This window comes from Nannospalax galili, unplaced genomic scaffold (genome assembly GCF_000622305.1).
Source record: "Nannospalax galili isolate Female #2095 unplaced genomic scaffold, S.galili_v1.0 scaffold281, whole genome shotgun sequence".
Classification (NCBI taxonomy): Eukaryota; Metazoa; Chordata; class Mammalia; order Rodentia; family Spalacidae; genus Nannospalax; species Nannospalax galili.
The window spans coordinates 7,754,965-7,769,637 of NW_008349068.1; the positions used below are offsets into that span (position 1 = coordinate 7,754,965).

Genomic DNA, 14,673 nt, shown 5'->3' on the forward strand with positions numbered 1-14,673 from the left:
ATTATCTCAATAATGACTAAGCTACTATTATTTTTCACTTTGCGAGCCTAATATCCACAACTCCAACTAAAGTTGCACATTATTGGGCTATACAAATAAAGCCCAGTGCTATAGCATTTGTCTACTATGTGTGAGACCCTGGGTTCAATCTGCAGCACTACAAAAAAAAAATATGATGTTGCACACTATTACAGTAAAGGTGCAAGGCCTGGTGGGTGGCACATGCCTTTAATCCCAGCACTTGGGAGGCAGAGGCAGGTGGAATACCTGTGAGTTCAGGTCTGCCTAGTGAATTCCAGGCCAGCTGGGGCTACAGGGAGAACCTGTCTCACAGTCCTATTATTGACAATGTTTAATGAGAGTCAAAAAAAGATTACCAACTTTGAGCCTCTTAACCATACTTGAAAATGTGACTCAATCCCACAATTTCAGTAAAAATATTTATCATTATGAAATACAATAAATATTCTAAAATGATGTTCATTTTAGAACTTACTTTTCTCAAACTAAATAGCAGTAACAAGAACTGAGTAAAATATACTCAAATAATCTGTTGCTAAGTCAGACCTAAGTGAATTACAAAAACATGTAAGCTAACAGTTGTTAAAAATAATACAGCAGTGAGACAAGTCTTTTTCCTGAAAATGTATCTGCAATATTTTTCCCTTTTTATATAAGTTACTGTGGATTGTATTACCCCTGCCTAGGAAATAATGGAGGCTATGCCAGATGACCATTAAAGGTTATTTCTATGGCAATTTCTAAGTTAAATAAACTTCAAAAGAAAAGAAACCATATATTCTGATGAACAGAAACAGTCAATCCAGTATCATTAAAACTTATGAAAAAAATTTTCGTAAAAAAATTTACATCATCAACTATAATTTTTAACAACAATTAACACTCTAGAATCATGATACTCTATAACTTCTGTTCTAACCCATATGATAGTTGATAGTTAAATGACTACACTCTAATATATGTATCCAGATGCTAACTGTAACTATGCTTTCTTCATTCTTATTTTTGCAAAGTCTAACACAAATTGATCAAGAAGAAAAAGTATAAAAATTACTATGTGAAAACAAAAATTGTAGGGGGTTAAAAGCAAATAGCCTTGTAGACAGTATCTATAACATATGTAACAGAGAAATATTAGTTTCCAGAATATATAAAGAAGTCCTGCAAATAAGACACAGCAATAAGGTATATAGGTGATGACATCTTGGTCATTAAACATGTACTTAATTGCAGTAGTAAGAAATATATAATAGCAAGGCAAAAGTTCAGTTTTCCAACCACCAAACTGACAAAAATATTTCAAGTATGAATATATCACTTATTATGAGGAAGTAAGTAAGCAAAATTTCTCACATCTAAGGCCACAAATTGGTTTGGTAGCGTGTTGGGTAGTTTTAGTTATCAACTTAACAGACTTGGGTAGAGGAAACCTCAATTGGGGAATTGCCTCCATTGAACTGGTCTGTGGGCATATCTCTGGGGCAATCTGATTGTTGAGTGATGTGGGAGGGTCCAGCCTACTGTGGCCACTACCACACCTGGGCAGGTTGCTCTGTATTATATAAGCAGGCTGAGCATGGGCCAGGGAAGCAAGCCAGTAAGCAGAGTTCCGCCATGGCCTGTGCTCCAGCTCCTGCCTCCAGGTTCCTGCCCTGAGTTCCTACCTGGGGCTCCCTGATGAACTGTGACCTGGGAGATATAAGGGTTTATTTAACCCTTTCCTCCCCCAATTGGTATTGGTCAGAGTGTTTTGTCACAGCAATTGAAAAACTAGAACACGTAGTTTCTATATATAGTAGAAAATATGATTGTCATGGGTATATGAGCAATGTCTGAAACTGTAAAACATTTTAAAGCAACTTAGATGTCTTAAGAAAAGAGAATAATAAAACAAAATAGAATACTACATTGAAGTTCAAAGCATAGCAATATGGAAAGACCTGAAAAACAATGTTAAACTGGGTGTACTGGTGCACGCCTTTAATCCCAACATGCAGGAGGCAGAGGCAAGCAGATAGATTTCTGTGAGTTCCAGGTTAAGGGGGCTATAGGGAGGCCCTGTCTCAAAAACAAAAAAGAAAAAAGCAGTATCAAATATACATACATAGAGAAAGAGAGAGTTTGATACCATATAAATATAACACAAACATAAAACCATTATCACGTATATATATGTATATGTCTATAATAATAAAACTGAAATACCCACCATACTTGTAACATACTTCAAAGTCCATGAAAAATGGGGTAAAAATGATAGTTTTTGATGATTTGCATTTTCATTATAAAATTTTATTACTTGGAAAGAAAAGAACAAAGGCAAAAATTAAAAACATAAATGACTAACCCTAGATAATAAAAATGTTTCTATACATATACATACATACATACATATATAATATATATATATATATATATACTTTACCATATATGTCTCGATGTAGAAATTTCTCTATCATTTGCTCAAATCTGGAATGTCTCAATGTTTATACATTTTGGCATAACTAAGCAGTAAATTTTAGTTATAATAGATTCCAAATCATCCTAAATTGTTTTAAAGAAAAACAAGATTTTTCTTTACATTTCACACTCTACTTTTAACTTAAATAGAAAATTACCACACATTAGGAAAAACCATGTTCCAGTATTCAAACTCTCATTTGATCAACTCAGAGACCTATACTGTGTAATCTATAAAGATCCACAGTAGTATTTCTTTCTTACTCCACCTGCATTTCTCTCAAAAATTTGAACAATATGCTACAGATAAAACTGAAGTGGTTAGTAACAGGGACAAGAAAGTAAAACATCACAAGGCAGGAAGAGTACATCTTGGGTTCTGGAAAAAGATAAAGGAAAACTAAAAATAAGCAGAGAACAACACATTAAGAAATATAGGGGCTGGAGAGATGGCTCAGCAGTTAACACTGGCTGTTCCTGCAGAAGACCCAGGTTCGCATCCCAGCACCCACATGGCAGCTAACAACTGTCCCTAACTCCAGTTCCAGGGGATCTGACACCCTCTTCTGTCCTCCACGGGCACTGCACAACACAGGTGCACGTACACACATGCAGGCAATACATACATACACATAAAATAAAAATAATAAAAAAAAATTTTTTTAAGAAGAACACTTGCAGTTCTTCCAAAGGACCTGGGTTTGAATCCCAGCACCATATTGCAGCTCACAACCATCTGTAACTCCAGTTCCAGGGGATCCAACACCCTTTTTTGGCCTCTGCAGGCATGATACAACATGGGTACAATTGTACACATGCAGGTAGAACACTTAGACACATAAAACTTTTAAAATTAATAAATATTTTTAAAATATAGCAAAAAATATTGGAAAGAAATACAAAGATTAGAGTGGCTAAGGTCCATTTATGGAATGAAACACATATAGAGACTTGTGAGATCTCTGGGGCTTCACTGTTATACTAAGCAGCTTCCAAAATGGCCCTAATAATCTCCGACTACTGACATTCATGCCCGAGTAATCTTTCCTCTTGAATATGAAGTGATGCACTTCAGATGACTGAACTGCAGCAGAAATGATGAGATATGACCTCTAAGATTACGTTATGAAGATACTGTAGCTACAGCTATTACCTTTTCTCTTAGAGAAGCTAGCTGCCACACTGTGACTGGCAGGATCGGCAAGCAAGGAAATGACATCACCCACCCACAGATGGCAGGAACCTGGGACTGTCAGCAGTCATGTGAGCAATCTAAGGAGCAGAGTCTTCCCCAATCAGATCTGAAGATGACTGTGACTCCTGCCAACACCTGATTAAAGCTTTTTGAGAGACTTTGAGACAGCTGAACCATGCATATATTCTTGACTCAAAGAAACTATGAAATATGTTTTGAATGACTAAATTTGTAGGAATTCTGTTACAAAGGAACAGCTTGTAATTTGTAACCAAAAGAAACACATGAAAATAGATATATCTCCTTTAATTAAAAAGGGTGATTTGTGTTTATTATAATGTAATACATGTAAGTAGATTTATTCAAATCCTTTAAAGTTTATGCAAACACATATCATCCATATAGTTGTTCTTAATATTTCTTAATTGAAAATATTCTACACTACTAGTTTTACCTAACTTCATATTATGTAACTATACTTATTACCAGCATTTATAAGTTCTAAAGAAGGCTTGAGCTTCTAGCCTTGCTGATATATCCTCAATACAAAAAAAAAACAAAACAAAACTGACCTGGCAGGTGCTCAATAAATATCTGGTGAGTGAGTAGCTGGCCCTGCATTTCAAATAAAATATAAGGCTATCATTTTCATAGCCTACAAACACTATCAGGTTTCTAGCTATTTCATCTTCTACAGTTTTCTTCGTGAATTAACATACTCCAGAAACACTGTCCTTTTTATTACTCTTTCTTAAGGTCTCCTTGTAGCCCCAGCTGGCCTAGAATTCACTATGTAGACCGTGCTGGTCTTGATCTCACAGAGATCTACCACCTGCTTCTGCCTCCCAAGTGCTGAAATTAAAAGAATTCACCATGCCCAGCAAAATAATAAAAATTTTTCAAAGCTATATTCAAGTGAAAGGTAGTTATACAAATGAATAAATATAATATCCAGTAAATAAGAGTTTTCTAAGTGTCTATGAAAATTATAGAACATGTTTATAATAGGGCAGGGGTAAATTTAGGTGTATGGATGGAGGCAGGCCTCTCTCTTGAAGTTAGGCTTTTTTCTTGGTGATATTTGCTCTAAGATTTGAAATAATAAAAATCAAGCTATAAAGGATTTGGGATATGTGCCTTCCAAGTGAAACGATAATATAATGCTTTGAGCAAGAATAAATCTGGTGTGCTTGTGAAAAAAATAGCAAATATGAACATAAGAAGCCATTGAGAGAATGGAAAATAAGATCAGAAGACCATCAGATTTTTATACTTAAGTCAAAGAAGAGTCCCTGCAGATTTAGGTGAGGGAATAACTTGATTTGATCAGTTTTTAAAGAGGGAGGGAGGGAAAAGAAAACCTACTCTGGGTGTTCTATAGAGAAAAGATTTGTAATAGAGCAAAACTGGAAGCACAGAGACCAGGGCAGCAGCTTCTGAAGCAATACAAACCGAATTGTAATTTGTACTTGTAAAATAGTAACAAAATGAAGAAAAATCAATTTAAATGTTTCACGATAGTGTCAAGAAATGTTTAATGGTCAACATTTTGTAAGGCTTAAGAGGAAAAAAGTGAACGAAAAATGACCTTTAATTTTTCTAGTTTAAGCAAATGGGTGGCCAGTAGTGCTATTTTTTGAAATGGGGTAGACTTAGGAGACAAAAACAGAAGTACTGCTCCAGACACACTATGTTTGAAATGTGTATCAGCCATCCAAGTGGAGGCAGCCAAACAAGTCTAGAATTCAACTGAGAGGTCATAATTAAAGATATTATTTTGAGGAGTCATGGCATATAAATAGTATTTAAAGCAAAAGGACTGGAGTTTACCTAGGGAGAAGGTAAAAATAAGTAAGAGAAAGGAGCCCAGGACCAAGTCTGGGGAATTCAATAACATTTATTTTAAAAAGGGCTACAAGAGAGGATTGGTCCTAAAAGGAGAATGAAAACATTACCAATGAGAAACAACAAAATTTAGGATTAAACGGAACCCAGATAGCCAAATATTTAAAGGTCTGTAATTCCAGGTCAATTAAGAATAGGATAAAAAAGTAACAACATTACTTGCTAAGAAATCTGTTGAAAAGTCTTATAGCTTTATTTTTAGTTTTGTGTATTTCATTAACTGTAAATTAAAAACACGTCAAATTCCAGTCTGCTTGGCTTTCCACCTGAGAAGGGAAAACACCTAACTCAGCCTTCTCTTACCATCCTATCCCACCTAAGGAGAGGGAAGTTGAGAAGCTCAGAGCCAAAGCACAGAATTGCCAAAGGTGGATGTATGAGCAGACTATCCAGTGTCTTCCTGCCTCGACACCTTATTAAACATTGTTTGAGTAGAATTTATTTTATTCAGTACATCATAGCCAGTTTTAAAAATAGTTTACAAGGTACAATAAAGGTAATATATATAGTTTGAAAAGAAAGGATTACCAGAGCAGGAATTTAAAACCATCATGATTAATAACCAATAGACTATTTATAGATAATTTTTTTAGAAAGACAACACACAATAGATAATATAAGCAGACTAGTCACAGTCCTAATAAAGAAGAAATGCTACAGAGTAAAAACACTGTGTGTGACAAGGCCTGCTAGATGTCTCAGTGGGTAAAGGGACGGCAAGATGGTCGTGTTTAAAGCGGCCTGTGTCCATCACTGAGAATCTGACTGAGCTCAATCCCCCAAAACCCAGATGGTGAAAGGAGAACACGGACTCCTGCAAATTGTCCTCTGGCCTCCACATGCTCGTATGGCATACACATGAACACACATGCACGCGCACACACACAAGTAAATAAAACAAAGCTGCCTTCAGTGGGTCAATTAGTAGACAAGATATGACTGGGCAAAGCTCTGAAGGTAGCAAATATATCAATGGAAACCTCCAAATCCAAAAGAAAGCATAAAGAAATAAAAGGTGAAAAGTCATATTCATGTAGTCCAGGATGGCCTGGAGCTTACTATGTGACCCAAACTGGCCTCTAAATTCACCACCCTCTTATTTCCACCTCCTAAATCCTGGTATTACAGGGGTAAGCCACCACAATCAGCTCATATAGCAGGCTCTTAATAAGTATCTCTTGAAAAAATACTATCCAAAATAATAAAATTACTCTAAATTTTTAACAAAGATAAATGAGATATTTTATCAATCCTCAAGCAAAAAGGTTAGAAAACACGTGCACAAAATGTCACCATCCAATAGAAATATGGTATGAGTTACATATTTTAAACTTACTATTCTTGCTTTTAAAAGTAGAAACAGGAGGGGCTGGAGAGATGGCTCAGTGGTTAAGAGCATTGACTCATCTTGCACAGGACCTAGGTTCAGTTCCCAATACCCACATGGTAGCTAACTGTCCATAACTCCAGTTCCAGGGGATCCAATGCCCTTTTCTGATCTCCACAGACAAGAAATATTATATGTTCTTTATGTGTAGCAAATCTTCAAAATCCAGTATTTCTTTGCATTTACCACAATCTTAATGTGGCAAGAACCTCATTTCCAATGTTCAAGTCATGTGTGGTTAGAGATTACAATACTAGACAGTCCAATGAATGTAAAATAACCAGGAATCAACCATTAGCTACACTATTTCAAACCCCAGATTTTTTAACTAAACGTGAGTATTTTTACATACGTACAGAAGTCTGGGCAACATAAAAAAGACACACTTGGGGCTAGAGATGGCTCAGCGGTTAAGACCACTTGCTGCTCTTGCAGACCCAGGTTCAAATCCCAGCATCCACATGGCAGCTAACAACAGTCTGTAAATCCAGTTCCAGGGATCTGACGCCCTCCTCTGTCCTCCATTGGTACTACACAACACAGGTGCACTTAACACACATGCAGGCGTAACATTCATACATATAAAATAAAAAATCCAAAAAAAATTTTTTTAGGCACACTCTAAAAGAATTTTCTAGAAAGCATCTTGATCTTTATTAATACTCAGTTTCTAACTACACACATAAGAGGGTGGGGAGATTTGATCTTCACAAAATTTGTCTTTCTAGCTACTACAATACTGTATTTTATTTTTCCAGCCTCTACTATCATCGGTGGTAACTAATTTGTGTTACCTCTAGATATTCAAGTATAGTATGGCACTTTCCTAACAGACTTCAGTCCAATTACCACAGAACTTCAAAGAGCCTAGAAGTGAAAAAACTTGGGGAAAATAATCTCTTTTGGGTCAAAGACAGGCACGAAAATATCAGTCTAATTGGATTTATGAAGCAAAAAACTTCAAGTTAAGAACTCTATCAACAATCTTTCAAAGAAAGCAACTATATAGTCTTGATTCTCTGTGAAGAGGCAACTGTTCTTGACAATTCAAAAACCAATTATATTTCAATTTTTGTAACAGATATTTCTGCTTACATTTCAGTTTAAATTTTTTAAAATGCATTAGTATCTTGGCAACTAGAAATTTTATGGTTTTATGAGTGGCATAATAGAAAAGTTTGCTGTAAACCCATTTCAGATAACTGGTTAAGTATATAATCCTTCAGCAAACGACCTAGATCTGAATATATAGTTATTTTTCTTATCAGTTCATAAAGATACCAATAAGACAGAGACTTTCCTTAGCACAAGTCAAAATTTATAATTGAAATTAAACTTTACACTTTTTTTTCCTCTATCTTTTGGTTTATATTAAATTTTATTACTATAAAGCCAAATTCATTCAGTAAACAATGAACTGGATTATATTGTTATATCTACCCTATAAATTCTAACATTTTAGTCTACAGTTTAATCCAAAGGTCATTAACTGTAAATTGAATTTACTTGCTGAAATTGTACTAGTAGAAACTGAAGGGTTTGCCCTTGTCCCCAGAATGTTTCTGTTAGCAGAAGCTGTATTTTTAAGATTCATAAATCATTGACTTTTATGAGCCTAGCATTAACTAAAGGTGATCTAATCCCCTAAACATCATGAAAAACAGCAAAAAGTCACCTTTCAAAAGCTGAATGTACATACTGAGATAATTGCCAGGATGATTATTACTAAGTTGGTCCAGACACTTAGTAATCAAGGCTTTACAAGTATTAACATAGCTAACATATTTCAAATGACTGAGATTTTCTATAGAAGAGATTTTAAATGGTATCCAGTCTTTCTACCTCTAGCTTTGAATTTGGTAATTAGATAAGAACCACTATTCCTTCTGGAATGAGAGCACCAGCTGCTCTTGTAGAGGATCTTTTTTGGTTCCCAGCATGGCAGCTAACAACCTTTCTAACTGCAGTTCCAGGGGCTCTGATGCCCTCTTCTCACCTCCACAGGCACTGCACTGGTGTACTTACATGCAGGCAAAACATTCATACATATAAAATAAAAATACTAAGTAACAAAAATCTTTTAAAAACATTTAATCATATATGTGTATGTGGGGTGCGCGTGTACGCGCACACATGTGTGGTGTGTGTGTGCACGCACGCGTGCATGTGCGTGCAGTGCCCGCTAAGGACAGAAGAGGGTTGTTGGATCCCTTGGAGCTAGAGTCACAAGAAGTTGTGAGGTACCCAATGGGTGTACTGGGAACTTGGGTTTTCTGGAAGAGCAATACACACTCTTAACTATTACTCATTTCTCCAACCCCCAGGTTAAGTACCAAAAAATTAGAAATTAATGAAAGCTAGAAATACAAAATAGTGTTCTATTTTCTGGATTTCTTTATGCCGCCTTCTTTTAGGAGAATTCTCAATTTACTGCAAAATGCTGCAGTAATTGGCATGAGCAGGGTACAGTTAGCTCAGCACTTTGTAGTCTATGATGTTTATAAGCAAGAGCTTCTTCCACTTTGAAAACTATGCCTAAAAAGGAAGTCTCTTTGAAGACTAAAGGAATTTAATTGACGAAAAAGCCACTTGGGTGGCCACATAACAGATCAAACATCATACTTGAAGCGGAATTATTATTCAGTCGTAAGTGCATGACTCATAAGAATATACATGCAGCTGGGTTTTTTTTTTCCAGTGTGCATCATGTGGATGTAGACATTTACATTTAAAAGTGCACTATCATGTTTGCTCGGTCTATTCATTTTGGCTTCAATTTAACTTCATATTGCTCAACATTGAAAAATGACCTACTACCAAGCAGTTTTCTTTAAACTACTAAAAACATACTTAAGAATTCTGGGCCTTATAGAGCTGGAAAGGAAGCCTAAACACGATGTTCTTGAATACTTAAAAAGTATTTTTAAAGTTTCAATGTTATGCCGGGCGTGGTAGTGCACGCCTTTAATCCCAGCACTCGGGAGGCAGAGGCAGGCAGATCTCTGTGAGTTCAAGGCCAGCTTGGTCTATATAGGGAGTTCCAGGACAGCTGGGGCTACAGGGAGGCCCTGTCTCAAAAAGACCAATTAAAAAAAAAAAAAAGTTTCAGTGTTATAATTGAATTTTCACATCTCTATAGAAACAAATGTTTCCAAAAATAAATAGCATATAGTATTAAAATTTTCCACTATGGCCAAATTCCAACAGGAGGGAGGAGGAGGCAAGAAGATAACTTCCAGGATAGCCTGAGTTACACTGTGACTTCCAAGTGGGCTCAGACCTAGCAGTGACACCCTGTCTCAGAAAAACAAAAGTACAAAAAATGAAAATCATTTTTGATTTTCATTACACATTATTGACTGGCAAGTATATTATTCTTTTTATTAACATGAGGTGTTTTTTTGTTTTGTTTTTGTTTTATCCTTCATGACTAGGAAAGGACCAAAATTCAGCGAGGTATCTATTTATGGCAATACTTGAGAAAAAAACATAGGCAAGAGTCATGGGGCATGTCTTTAATCCCAACACACAGGAGGCAGAGGCAGGCAGATCTGTGAGTTCATTCAAGCCCAGCCTGGTCTACATAGCCAGTTCCAGGCCAGCTGGAGCTAAAGGAAGACCCTTGTCTCAAAAAGACAAAAGAGAGAGAGAGAGGGGGAGAGAGAGAGAGAGAGAGAGAGAGAGAGAGAGAGGGAGAGAGAGAGAGAGAGGCAGGCAGAGGGAGAAAAAAATAGGAAAAATCTTTAGAAAATTACATAGTGTCTTTGTCTTTCTAAATGTAACATACTGAATGAAAATGTGGAAAACTGTATGATACAGAGCCATCATGTTTGATATTCTATTATGCTACTGTAGGGCAGTAAAGACTTTAAAAACAAGAGATGATATGTTTTAGTCATAAACTGGTTGCTAATTCTCTATTAGTTGTCACTTGCATTGCATGCAGCCCCATTCCTTGCTGTAATAGTTTGACAAACCCTAAGCCTGAAGAAACAGCTTTCTGCCTCCTTCACTAACACCTAATACAGTAAAGACAAAATTAAAGGGAAATGAACAAGAAACCACTAAATGAATACATGAAAGACACCATGAAAACAACTGCACATTACCTATGAGGTTTTTGTGAGAGACTAAAGGGCAGTAAAGGATGCTTATAGGCAGTAACAGGTGGTCTGTCAAGACCAATTTGAAATAAAGATCTTGAGACACTAATCTTTTTTGTGTTAACACAGAAGCTACAAGAGAAAGCAGAATGATCAGAATTAACATCAAATCAACTCCACAGAAGATAGGAAAACAAGTAAAAGAAGTGAAGCAAGCAGGCAATGCTAAAGAGCAGCAAAACTAGATGAACCTCTTGGATCTACCAGCAGTCAAGACCCTTTTAACAGAAAACCCTGATCAATCATTGAGGCCTCACCTTAAAAAACAAGCACTCAAATGAATCAAGCAATTACTATTTTGTCAACAACATACTCCTAAACTGAGTAAGACAAAACACAGAAGACAATTTCCTGAACTTTCATGGGTAAAAATAAAGTTAAATAAAGTTAAATATCAGCCAATTGGCAAGTATTTATTTTCCAAACATTATGTGATCTGCAGCACATAAACGTGAAAGTTTTCTCTCCCCTGCCTTTACCTTGGGAAATAAGAGAGATAACCCACACATGTTACTGGGAAAAGTTAAATGCAAACTAAAACAAGGTTTTTCATCTAAAGCTAATACTGGATGATGAACAAAGATGTAACAGGAGGCAAGCTCATACCACTATGCGAAGAAATCAATACCACATTCTTCAAAGTTGGTTGTCACAAAGCAGAAAAAAACAAAAACAGACTCTACCTCAGAAATTCTACAAACACAAGGGGAACAGGGATATGTAAAGCATTAGAAAAGTTGATATTCAATGGGAAAATCTTAAAATGCAATACACACACAATGAAATGTTAGGCAGCTATTAAAAAATGTTTTTCAGCCAGCCGTGACGGCACACTTTTACTCCCGGCCTGTGGGCGGCAGAGGCAGATGGATCTAAGTGAGATGGAGGCCAGCCTGGTCTACATAATGAGTGCCAGGCCAACTGGGGCTACAGGGAGCTGCTGTCTCAAAAAAGATCAACATATGTGTGTGTGTATATATCTATATACAGATATAGATATATACACACATATATATATATATTTCAAAGGATACTTAATGCTATTTAATATTTAATGTTTTTGAGTTAAAGTTAACGGCAACTACTGTATGATCCCTCGTTTCAGGAAAAAACTGCATTATATGCATTGGAAAATACAGATTATACAAAACTGTCCAAATAATTTTATAACACATAATAAAGAATTGTTATTTGAAAAGGTACATGTCATAAGTAAAAACTGTGAATGAAAGAATGTGATTATGGGAGCCAGGCGCATTCCTTTAATCCCAGACTTCAGGCAGAGGCAGGGGGAATCTCTCAAGAGCTCCAGACAAGCCTGGTCTACATAGTGAGTTCCAGGCCAGCTGGGGCTACAGGGAGACCCAAAAAGACCTAAAAACACACACACACACACAAAACAAACAAACAACAACAAAAAAATGTGACTGGCCTAAATTAAAGAGTTTCACAGTTAAGAAATTAAGAGTCCGGCGTGGCGTCGTAACACACGCCTTTTATCCCAGCACTCTGAAACAAGATCTCCATGCGATCTGGCCAGCCTGGTGTCCATACTTGAGTTCCAGGCCAGCAGGAGCAACGGAGACCCTGTCTAAAATAACAACTTACTCTAGAAAGCTGGCAGAGGGGAGTAATGACAACATATGTAGATCAAAACAACGAAGAATTCAACAGACTGTGTATTGGAGAGTGCGAGAAGCAAAGGAAAAACTACAAGAGTTGTAGTGTCAGCCCTCAGGAAGCCTGGGCTATATACCCAGAAACAAAACGAAGTGCAATAGGATTTTTAAGAAACTCAAATAATTGCCTCTGTTTCACGGCTTGTTCAGTGTTCCTAAAACATGCTGGCTTTAAAAATGAAACAAAACAACTCTGTCACAATACCGTATTACTGAGGGATTTCTGTATTTGTAGCTTTAGTAAACACAGTAACTTTTACTAACTCGAGGCACGTGATCTTCACTACCTTTTAAGGCGGGGACCCTATTATGAAACAATTCTAAGAGGAATCAGATTTATCAGTGAGGCTGTGACTGGATCTGCGTCCCAGGGCAGCAGATTTTTCCGGAGTATTTGTAGAGCTGCTTTCCCTCCCCGCAAAACCCGCCGGTCTGGTCCAGGTATTCACCCGCCCCAACTCGTTGGTACGTTAACAGGAACTACCAAGTTCATTTCTAACTGACACGAACTCAGCACGAAGTCAAGCGCTCGTTAAGGAAAACCAGGCGCTTCTCGCGTTGAACCTCAAAACCAGAGTGGGACTTCCACAGTTCAGTCCAGCTCCCCGAACAAGGACCCAGAAACCCGCTGCCGGGCCGCGAAGCCACCAGGCAGGCCGGCTCCCTCCGCGCAGCCGGAGACGCCACCTCGGACGCCACCCCTCAGGAAACCTCTCCAATCCCCTCCACCCCAAACAGGTCGAAAGCCAAACCCACGTTCGCAGGGACAATACACGAAATAAGTAACTGGCCCGCGAACGCGGCTTTCACCACAAACCCGTCGCCTCAGAGGCGCGGCAACCCAGGCCAGAGGAGGGAGGGGGAAACCGGAAAAATACCACGTGTTCCGCCCTCTGCGCACGCGCCAGACAAAACAAAAGGGCCGTCTGCCAAGCCCCGCCCCCCACGTGACCCACGTCTGGGCCCGCCTCCCACCCCGCCCCCCAGCCCTGCCCTGCCCTCCCCTCCGCTTCTGCCAAGGCTGTTAGGTTTAGCCGTTTAAATTTGGCTACGGTCCGACTCCTGCCCCAAAGCACCGTCCTGGGCTGGGGCCCGAGTCCAACCGCCAGGGGGATTCGGGGTGCGAGGGGGCTGCCGGAAGGACGCCGAGCCCGCGAGTCCACCCGGCGGTCTTCGCTCTTCCCGCCCCGCGCTGCCTCGGTCCGTGGCCGAGGAGACCCACCCCCCTCAGCCCGCCGCTGCGACGCCGGCCACTCGCCTGCTGGGGCGCCCAGGCTGCCCTCCGCCGCCGCACCTTCGGTCCGGCCGTGGTGGGGGCTGCCGGCGATGTCTAGCTGCCCGCCCGCCTCCCCCGACCCGGAGCGCCGCTGCCTCGTCTCCAGAGCGCGCCCCGCTCCCGCCCCGGCCGCCGCGGTTTAACAGTCCGCCTGCTGCCCGCAGCTCCGGGCGCTCGGGGGACGGAACCCTGCCACGGCGAGGGGAGTGGAGGAGGGCGGAGCCCGGCGCCCGCCAATGGCAGCGGGGGAGGGGCGCGCCATGCAAATGAGGCCGGCGGCGGGGAAACCCCGGCGGAGGCGGGATCTGGGGAAGCGGCTGGCGGCGTTCTGGAAGCTGCTTGTGCGCGATGGCGGAACTCTGGGGCTGAGCTGCCTACGGGTGCGTTCCGCTGCTCATGCTGCCAGGTCCCTTCCCTACGCCAACCGGGAAAAGCAATACCGACGGCCGTGTGGCCGTGCGACTTCCCGCACTGCTATCTCGGTCGGTCTGTGTCAGGAAAGTCAAAAGCTTGGGGAGCCCAGGTGTTCTGCGACCTGCTGCCCCGGGGCCAGAGTCTCCCGAAGTCGCGCTCTGTCTGATCTCCGA

At 39.6% G+C, this 14,673-nt stretch overlaps 1 protein-coding gene across 4 annotated transcripts in view; it reads right to left on the bottom strand.

The window, feature by feature from the left end:
- Positions 1–14,256, bottom strand: part of Kansl1l (KAT8 regulatory NSL complex subunit 1 like) — a 179,143-nt gene extending 164,887 nt beyond the window's left edge. For 3 of the 4 annotated variants that reach the window (XM_029569936.1, XM_017801379.2, XM_017801380.2), the window contains exon 1: positions 14,069–14,256. The gene's annotated coding sequence lies outside the window, so the exon portion shown is untranslated. Of the gene's footprint in view, positions 1–2,230; positions 2,327–14,068 lie in introns of those variants that run through there. The other variant, XM_029569935.1, reaches the window with a different exon arrangement.
- Between the last annotated feature and the right edge of the window lie 417 nt (positions 14,257–14,673).